This window comes from Mixophyes fleayi, chromosome 4 (genome assembly GCF_038048845.1).
Source record: "Mixophyes fleayi isolate aMixFle1 chromosome 4, aMixFle1.hap1, whole genome shotgun sequence".
Classification (NCBI taxonomy): domain Eukaryota; kingdom Metazoa; phylum Chordata; class Amphibia; order Anura; family Limnodynastidae; genus Mixophyes; species Mixophyes fleayi.
Window position 1 is genome coordinate 318,937,053 of NC_134405.1, and position 10,070 is coordinate 318,947,122.

General features: G+C 39.5%; 1 protein-coding gene across 1 annotated transcript in view; it reads right to left on the reverse strand.

The window, feature by feature from the left end:
* LOC142152978 (matrix metalloproteinase-21-like) overlaps window positions 1–7,093 on the reverse strand; it is a 39,215-nt gene extending 32,122 nt beyond the window's left edge. Inside the window, exon 1 of the mRNA XM_075210163.1 lies at window positions 7,006–7,093. The gene's annotated coding sequence lies outside the window, so the exon portion shown is untranslated. The remainder of the gene's footprint in view (window positions 1–7,005) is intronic.
* Window positions 7,094–10,070: the final 2,977 nt, after the last annotated feature.

A 10,070-nucleotide genomic window follows, 5' to 3' on the forward strand; every position in this document is an offset into this window, starting at 1 on the left:
TCATTGGGTAATTCACTAGAAATGAGTGACAACTCTCAGAAATATTTTTTCAACCCACAAATGTCTGTTTCCACTGTATGCAAATGAGATCGCTTTAAATGGCTTTATTAAATTAGAATTTTCTTTTAACTATATTTCAGCACTAACATTTTCCTACAGACAGCAGTATCAACAGCGATACATGCAGAATACAATAATGTTTTATTATCCATTATATATTCCTTATATAAATCACTTACATAATCTTTTATCATTTATAAATGATGAAACATTGGGGTATGCCCTTGTATACAGAATAAGATCTTATTCAGATATTCTTCTACACTATTATCCCTACCAACATTCCAAACGAAAAAAAATAATTTGTACACGCTTTTCTCAATTCTCAATCCACATTGGTCATACCCCAAAACATAGTTAATGCCTCTTTTTCCCACGGTAAAAGGGTAACTGTCCTTTGAGAAAATGGACTGTGGAGGGATCATATTTGCTGTTAATATTAAGACTTAACACCGATGGCTATTTTCTTCCAAAACTAAACATTTACTATTGATGGAATTAGATAAATTACATGTCTTAAAAAAAACTAGAATACAAAGTCTTATCTACTGGCGTAAGGTGGAGCGGACAATTTAGCGAGTATCTTGATACGACTAACAGTTCCTCTCTCCTACTCGGGCTGACCTTATTCTGGTTGTCAAAGCCCCTCCCCAATGACCTTCCTATTCATGCAAATGAATTCACAGGGGAGGAGCTCTGAAAACACAGAACAAGGATTGTCAGTGCAGACCATAGGATCTCCTGCTTTGATCAGGTCAGAACACTTACTGAATCCGAGACTCCACCAAGTGTTTGTAAATACAATTCAGAATTAACCTTTGATGACTCTGCGTAAAAATATTGTATACAAAAGCTCTGATGTTCATAGAGCAACATTCTCCATGAAACACTATTACATACATATTAACACAGTATTTGCTTTTCATTTAAACGCGTGAAGTGAGTGGGCCCAGCAATGCATTTCTGAGCATGAATAGGCGGCGTGAATGCAACGATCTCTGGAAGATAAACCAGACCTCTTACTAATCTTTCTATAGCATAATGTAATAAGAACTGAAACAGCAACTGCAATAAAAGAGGCCTATCAAACTGCAAAAAGTGGATTCACAACCCTGTAATATCTGTAGTATTGTAGTGTTAACAGGGGTTGTGATTTTTACTGACATCTACTGTTGTACTTACTGACAGTTGTGTAAATTTGACTTTTTTTTTTGAGATTTTTTTTAATGCTCCCATTAAAATAAGCTGCTCTAGTAAGGAGAATTGAAGAGGCCAATTAAAACCATATTTACCTACTCTCCTGGACTGTCCAGGCCTTTCTCCCAGATGTTAGTGAAATGCACCATGGCGGTATGGTCAGAATGACATGATTCATAGGAAGTGGGCGGGTCTGGGTCCTTAACGGCGCGATTCACCGTGAATCACACCTTTCTGTCCTCGTCCTCGCTGCGCGATGACGCATTGTGGCATTTCACCACGGTGGTGGGGCTAAATTTACCACTCCATGCCCCCCCTGTACTCACCACCTGACCTCATTTCAAAGTTGGCAAGTATGATTAAACCATGGAAAACTTTGAGGCGAGTAGAATTGTACTTTTAGAGGGTTTGCTGGATGTACTAGCAATGACCTGATATTGAAACATGTTTGACTGCACAGCTGTAGAAAGAGCAAGTTTAGGTGGTTTAGGTTATATGATATAATATTCGTATATTAGCCTGTTGCCATTGTGTGTGGTTTCCCCTCTTCTGTATGTGTTGCAGATTTATGGGGAAAGCAGTAGCTTTGCTTGAGATTCTTGTAGTTAGCTATTTGCTCACTGTGTACCAGAGATGTGCTAGCCCGCCCCAGCATTCCATAATCCTGTAAATCATTCCGACAGCCAAAGGTGCACGCTCCTCTGCCAACACGCTACTTTCATTTGTTTGTGCTTTTGTGATTAAAAAAAATGCTACAACTATATCCACTATTTCTGTTATGTTTACTGTATATCAACACTTATATTTAAAGAGTAGCGACACTCCGTCCATACAAATACAGCTTATATTTGGAGAGTAGTGAGGTCACTACCAAAAATGAATATATATCTCATACTGTAGAGTAGTGATGTCCCTTGTGTCACATGACTTGCATTGTTCTGTGCTGCATAACTGTCAATGCGAGATTTGTGTAATCATAGTTCTAAATGCTTTCCTGGAACTCTTTGATGTTGAGCAGGTGCATTTAAGCATGTCTTTTTTATTTACATTATTTACATAAATATAGATGACTCCAATGCATACTGTCCATGCAATGTGTTTAATAATAGCATATCTAAGTTCATACTTAGCACGTACACCTACACTGTAGCAGGTGTAACATATACGGCTGAAAACAAGCACGACAAACACAGGACTTGAACCAGCCACAGCTTCCTGAACATCCCTTACTGTACACGGCCTATTTTAGGGTGTCCATGTGGCTGCCTTTGCTACTACATCTACTCTTTGGCCTAGAGAGGACACATTAATACTTTTGGTCACTACTTCAGGTGCCCACCAGGTCTCCAGAACTGGTCCATATTCATGACAAGTGTAACCCGTATAATCCTGCACTGCACCAGACACAGGGATGAGAACCATTATAGCAGTCCGCCTGAGCTAGAGGTCAAGACTTGAACTCATAGTTGCCAACATTGGCAAATTGTGTCCCGGGAGGTCCAGGAGACAGGTGGGTCTGTGGGGGCGGGGCTCGAAGAATTGCGTTGTTAGCCCTGCCCCCAAAGCTGTCATCACGGTTTTCGTACAATAAAAATAGGGGATGAACCCAGGAGTCTCCCTGACATTCCAGGAGAGTTGACAACTATGTCTAGAACTGTGAGATAACCCAACCCCTGCTCCAGTACACACAGGTAAACAAGGTACACAAGAGAGTGTACAATTCTCCTAGAGATTACTTACTTGCCCCAAGGTGGGCGGGGACAAGATTCAAACATGTCATCAGGTCCCACCCACTTCAGTAAGTGGCAGGGGTTTGATGCTATGGCACAATCAAGCCCCTGTCACTCTGTGCTTTACTGCGGTGGGCGTGGCTTGAAGGCGTGTTTGTTCGCCCTCTTGATGACACAAATCATGTCCCACTTCTCTTTTCCTAAATCACCTCCACATTTCACGGAGGTAGGAAAAGTAGGTCAATATGAATAAAATGTACATAATTGTACACAGTCACAGCACACGGTACAAAAGTGGTGCAAAGAGCATTCCTTGCAACAGGTCGTCCTCTCTTTATTATTTATACCTAAATTACTGTTATTTACTGTGAGCTGTGGCACTGAGCAGATCTGAGCCTCTGACTGCAGCACCGTGATTGCCTAATAACGTACAAAGTTCTCTGAGGTCTAGTTGGCGAACCACTGAAGTATACCATTAAGTTGCTTAGTAGTACAGGATTCTTCAAAAGCAAAATTTTATGTCACTTATAAATTGAAGGTCAAACATATAACAGGGGGTAAATGTATCAAGCTGAGATTTTTCGGGTTTGAAAAGTGGAGATGTTGCCTATAGCAACCAATCAGATTCTAGCTATCATTTTGTAGAATGTACTAAATAAATGATAGCTAGAATCTGATTGTTTTTTCAAACCCGCCAGAAAACTCTCAGCTTGATACATTTACCCCCAGGTCAGCATACAGGAACTCACAATACCAAAGCTCTCAACATTCCTGACTGCAAAATAGGGACATATCAAGCCATGCCCATAGGGACATATAGGGACATATTAAGCCATGCCCATAGGGACATATAGGGAAATATCAAGCCATGCCCATAGGGACATATCAAGCCATGCCCATGACCCAACACACCATGCCCAGATCCACACCGGCCATTTGTGGGCAAGACCACATCCACCTTTCTGACAGGTCACATCCCTATCTGCTATTGGAAATCTGTACAGGTAACAGGTATAATACATGAATATTCTAGTGTAACAAGCCCATTCTGTGCCCACTGCAGTATCTGCTACTGGGCTTACCCTGGCTTGTATAGGAGCAATAGAAATAGGTACAGGAGATGTAAATATGTGCAAAGAAGGTGTCGGGTAGATGTACATGCCTTGGCATTTCGAACTATGCTGGGCACAATATCAACTGTATTCTCTGTTATGTTCCTGGATTGCATGGGTAATACACATGGTATTCCACCTAAAGCTTAATTTTCAGTTTTGGGTGGAATTCATTATTATTATTATTATTATTATTATTATTATTATTAATAATAATAATAATAATAATAATAATAATAATAATAATAATAATTTTACTTATATAGCGCTTTCCTCCCAAAAGGATTCAAAGGGGCAGCGGGTTTTGACAGAAAATCTCATAGAGCTGCCAGCAAAACCACTGGAGAAATTACCATACTAACAGTAATAATGTGCAGCCACGATGTTCTGAAGAACAACGCGGCTAATTGAATCTGCCCCAAAGCGCTTTACGTTTACAGATTAAAAAACACATGATACAAACTATGACAGCTGCACAGATAAGTATATGACAATGCAGAAGACACCATAGTCATCTCTACTGAGCCTTATCTGATTTTTTGTATAACAGAAATGGTCATTTAAATTCATCATTGATCTGTTTTCTACCGGGAAATTCTGATTTTTTTTTCTCAAGGTTTAGGGGCCGATTTATCAGAGAGGAAAGCCCTATTTCTGGTGAAAACAGGTGCATTTACTGGTGATAGGTCTCGCTATCTCATCGCCCTATAAAGAACAGGGCTTAGGATCTGCCTTTTCCATAGGGAAGCCTATGTAACACATACTGCCACATTACCTGTTCTGTTAACGTCTTAGGATGTTATTTACAGAACAAAAACATTATGAAATGCCAAATGGTTAGAATAAAGAATTTTAATGAATTAAAGTTTTAAAATATTTATATATTTTTTTAAATAGATAAAACATGATGACGATGATGATAAAATATGTTTTAACCTTTCTTTATTTTGTGCTCAGCTGCCTATGTGATATTTTTGTCATAAATATCGTCGAAAAGTGACTTATTGCAGTGATAAAAAAAGGTCATACATATCGTAGAATTCTGGGGACTAATAATATCTAGACCACTTAGTTCCAGACAATTATTAAATATATATATATATAATAACAAGTACTGTTCTGGCTGAACTGGCAAATTCTATGCTTTCTGCTTCGGTTTAAGTGAAGCATCATAAAACTACGTTAAGAAACTGCTGAACTGAGAACTGTTCCATGAGAAGAGATCTAAGGAACATGCTAATCAGTTGCCATGCAATGTGACGTGTAGCTCCACACACCAAGCTGAAACATTAAGCTGTTGTATTCTTGCAGTGCCGCCAGCAATGACAAATCCTGCTCAGCCAGTCAGAAGTGCCAAGCACAGACATCACTAGTTGCTAGAGAATGAATGATTACTTATGTATTTATGGTGGAATTTCCGAAACAGAAACCATACAATGGGGATTGACCACGATCAAGATCAATTTAAAATTTATAAAAGTAGACCTGTTGGGTTTACAGGTGGCTTTTGATGCCCCACCATTGTGAGCTGTTGATTTTTTTTAAATGCAATAATGTTAAAATAAACTAAGTAATAGTAATACATCTATGTATTTTTTTAAAAAAATATAATATAAGTTATATATTACATTTCTATTATATATATAAAGCTGTGTGCGTGTGTGTTTTTGTTATACTTCATTTAGCGAAAAATGGTAACTTGTGTAACGGAAAGACCAGGGGGTGTATTTACTAAGCTGCGGGTTTGAAAAAGTGGAGATGTTACCTATAGCAGCCAATCGGATTCTAGCAGTAATTTGGAGAATGCACTAAAAAAAATGAAAGCTAGAATCTGATTGGTTGCTATAGGCAACATCTCCACTTTTTCATACCTGCAGTTTAGTAAATATACCCCAAAGTCTGGGCCTTAAGTTCCAGTATTCATGCGCGAGCTGACAAGACACAGTTCCAGTATTCATGCGCGAGCTGGCAAGACACAGTTCCAGTATTCATGCGCGAGCTGGCAAGACACAGTTCCAGTATTCATGCGCAGAATAGCAAGACTGGCCGGCAAATAGTTAACTATTACCACACATACTAATGACTAAATAATCTACTATTTCTTAGCAAAATATTACCTGTCCTGATTACATAATAACATATAAAGCTAGCCTAGAAAAAATAGAATTACTTATTTCTTTTTAATCACAAATGATCAAAGATATAAAAAGTACAGAATGCTAAAGTATTTACCTTTAACAAATATCAGGCAACTTTTGGGGTCTGTGTCAGTTATACTCTAACCGTCATACAATATGTAAATTTTATTTGCTTTGATATGCATGGTGCTGTTGTTTTTTATTTTTATATTTGAATGATATTTTACTGAAATTAAATGCATATTTAAAAAGATATTCAATAATGTAGCTTTGGCAAAATTTGGGTCAAGATAAAATAAAGGGCTTATTCTAGTCTTACGTCTTACATGGTATAAAGTACTGCTTAAAAAAAGGCACAAAAAAATTGGGGAAAAAAACAACTTCCTGGCTAAAATAAAAACTTTTCACTCTTTGAAATCGATATGGAAAATTCTACACATTGTTAGTAAATATTCATATGTCCCTTTATCTTTTCATTGTAAACTTGATCCAACTTAATTTGCTGTTCTAGATATATTATAATATTATTATTACTATTGTTAATATTATTAATATTTTTTACTATTAGTATTGTATATTATTTTACTAGTTGCTCCTAGTTTGCTTAGCTACTAAATACATATCTGTTAAATAAGTTGAACAATATAATAGTAAGATCACATAGGGTGTTAGGCTTGAGCTAACATAAAATTGACTAAAATACAGAACTTCAAAATTCCATAGCTTGTAGCTCATTAGATGGGGTGTAATAGATCTGATTAAAAATACCTTTTTTGTATCCTGTTTCTGGTGTTTTCTTTGGTTTGTAGACAACAAGTCGACTAAGCTTCACGTAGTTTGTGTAGTGACGATGGACAGCTGAAAAATACAAGAATCCTGAACGTCCAACAGCTGCGTCTCCTCAGCCCCTCCCACACTCAGCCATTTTTAAATCATGTGGGTTTTTTTTGTTTTTTTAAACCTATTTTCTCTTCTGTACTGAAATATGTGGGAATGTTGCCAAGGAGAGGCAATTTGAACTGTGTGCCTGATTAAAACAATGGTTACCACTTCAGTGTGTGAATTTTTTTAACATATGTTAACTTCAATTTCTGCTTTTTAGGAATAGGGACTTGGATTTGCATTATAGATGAATGAAGTCAGACTGAAAACTGATAATTGAGATATCCACTTGTTTTCTTTCTCTATATCCTGCAATTATGAAAATTGTTTCTAATGTGTGTACGTAAGTATATAGCAGCCTTTGTACACAGCGCTTTACAAGACACAATACAGAAAAATATAGTATAGTAAAGTAAGTGCAGTGCAATAAATGCAAAACAGTATAAGAAAATGGAAGAGGGGGCCCCTGTTCCACAGAGCTTACAATCTAATTGTAGGTTGGAGGATATAGAGAGAAAGTGGAGGAGCAAGTGCAGAAGATGGTTGTGCTTGGCCGCAGTAGTTACCATATATGACTATAACTGACTATTTGAATACTTACTTTATTAGCTGTGTTGTTAGATTTTATTTAGAAGTGAAAGGAGACTATACTTGCCAATATTTTTAATCTGCCCTACGGGAGATCCTGGAGCCGAGGACGGGGTGTGTGGTCATGTGAGTGTCATCTTTAAGACCGCCCCCCACTGTGATATGCTGCAATTTGCTGCATAATACAGCAGAGGGGCGGGGTTAGGATAGCGTGATTTGCTGTGAATCGTGTCATTAAATCCCACCTCCACCCACTTCAACTGCACAGGAGGCTCCCACGGGAGTCCGGGAGAACTGCTACAATTGTGTGTTTCCCAGAGTCCGGGAGAGTAGGCAACTATGGGAGAGACAATGCGCTAGATAGTAGATTTCAAGCGCAAGGAGTGCCAGAGACTGTGACTGATAATGAGGTGACACAGGCTATATGCGGTAATATGCAGCCTATAGCGCCTGGATGGAGTGAAGGTAGTTGATAGCAAAGCTTCAGCAAAAGAGGCAACTGAGGTCATATTGATAGAGACAGACACAATAGTAGAAATGCTGCCATCAGTTGTGCTAGTGTCCAGATATCAAGGCCAAAACTGGAGGGTTATGTGGCCCAAGTCAGTGCTGCAAGGGCTTTCCCACCTGTGCTTCATGACTTAATGAGTGTTTATTCTTGCCTAGTGGCGTGCTCTGATGCATCAAAGCAACTGAACATAGCAGAAAGTCGGATGGGCCCTGCTGACATAATCTGGGCAACCAAGAGAGACAATGAGTATGAGTTACCAGAGGATATTGCACAGATTCCAAATGACTTATCAGAAGCGGGTGGAGAAGGTTTCTGGTTATTGACACAATCATGCACAAGATAGTTGCCAAAATGAATGTAGAATAAATAAAATGCTCAAGCACTAGATGAGTGCCTTTATCACCCAGTTGATAAGAGGTGCAACAGGAGGGAGCTATTAGTGACACAAGAGAGGATCTGCCAAAGATGTTGGTTGCAGTGACCCCCAATATAGGCCAACTGATAGGGCCTGTAAGATGAGAGAGCTGGTCAAAAGGCAAAGTGGTCATGTTGCCTCTCTGATGGCAGCAGAAATCAGAAGGTTCCTCACTTCCCCCCCCCCCCCGGTAGGAGGAGATTGGGGGAGAAAAATGCTTCTCCCAAGAGATGGTAGAAGACAGAAGAGGGCTGTTTCCTGTGTGACAGAATAGGCTACATAGTCCAAAGATACCAAAGGAGATGTTCAAGATCCCAACGGAGATGTTCAAGATGCCCAAAGGAGATGTCCAAGATGCCAACGGAGATGTCCAAGATGCCCAAAGGAGATGTCCAAGATGCCCAAAGGGGAGGATCTTCATCACAAGGTTCCAATAGGTCAAAGTACCAGGGAAATTGAAAACATGGTCCGCAATGGAGCACACCTGCCTAAAATGTAGCTTGTACCAAATAGAGCCCCCATCTGTTCAATGCCACAGTCAACTCCCAGAAGAACCATAGGGCACAGGCTCCTGATTACTGGCTCGCTTTAATAATAAGTTCTTCTGGACTGTAGGTCCCATTCATCAACAGTCCTTATCCATTCCTAGAAATGTTTGGCCTCAGTGATAGAAGCTACTTCTATATGGGATAAGTCATTGTAACCCTCCGTGGTTAGAGTGGAAGACTAATAGGTATTAGTGGCCCTGCTCTGTCCAGATGAGGATGACAACTCTCAGAGCGCTCCTGTCATAGCGCCAACAGAAATCTATTCAGTTTCCTTGTGCAAGGGTGCTTCAGCGCGAGGGGAGAGGATTTCGCCAGTATTTTCACTATTCATCCAATTTGTCTTGCCACTTATCCATATACAGTTCCTCTATTTGATGAGGTCCTGCAGCAGGTGATACTACATGGTAAATGCCAGTTTTGGTGTCCCAATGTTTTGGGAACCTCCACCCTAGCATCATACATTTCTTAAATGGACATCAGTGTCAAGAGAATATAAAAGACTACAGCAGTAGTAGAGGCTGAACAGCTGAACATTCGGGACAGGACTCAGTCCCGTTCTCCAGGTACCGTACTACTCCATCCTACACTGTGCCACCCAGGAACCACACTGTGCCACCCAGGAACCACACTGTGCCACCCAGGAACCACCATCCACCTACAGAGAAAAAACACAAACTCAATAAATAAAACATAATTTATTGCACTGATAGTCTGAGTTTTGTATCCAGTTTGACATCTCCAGTCACAACAAAAAAAAGCCATGAACCGATCCATCCAAATCATGCCAGTTTGACCATTCATGCCAGGCTACACAACACACCTTTGCCAGTAACCTTCAACACCTTTAGACCTCAGAAACTGATGGAAGATATGCAGTAATACAGAACAT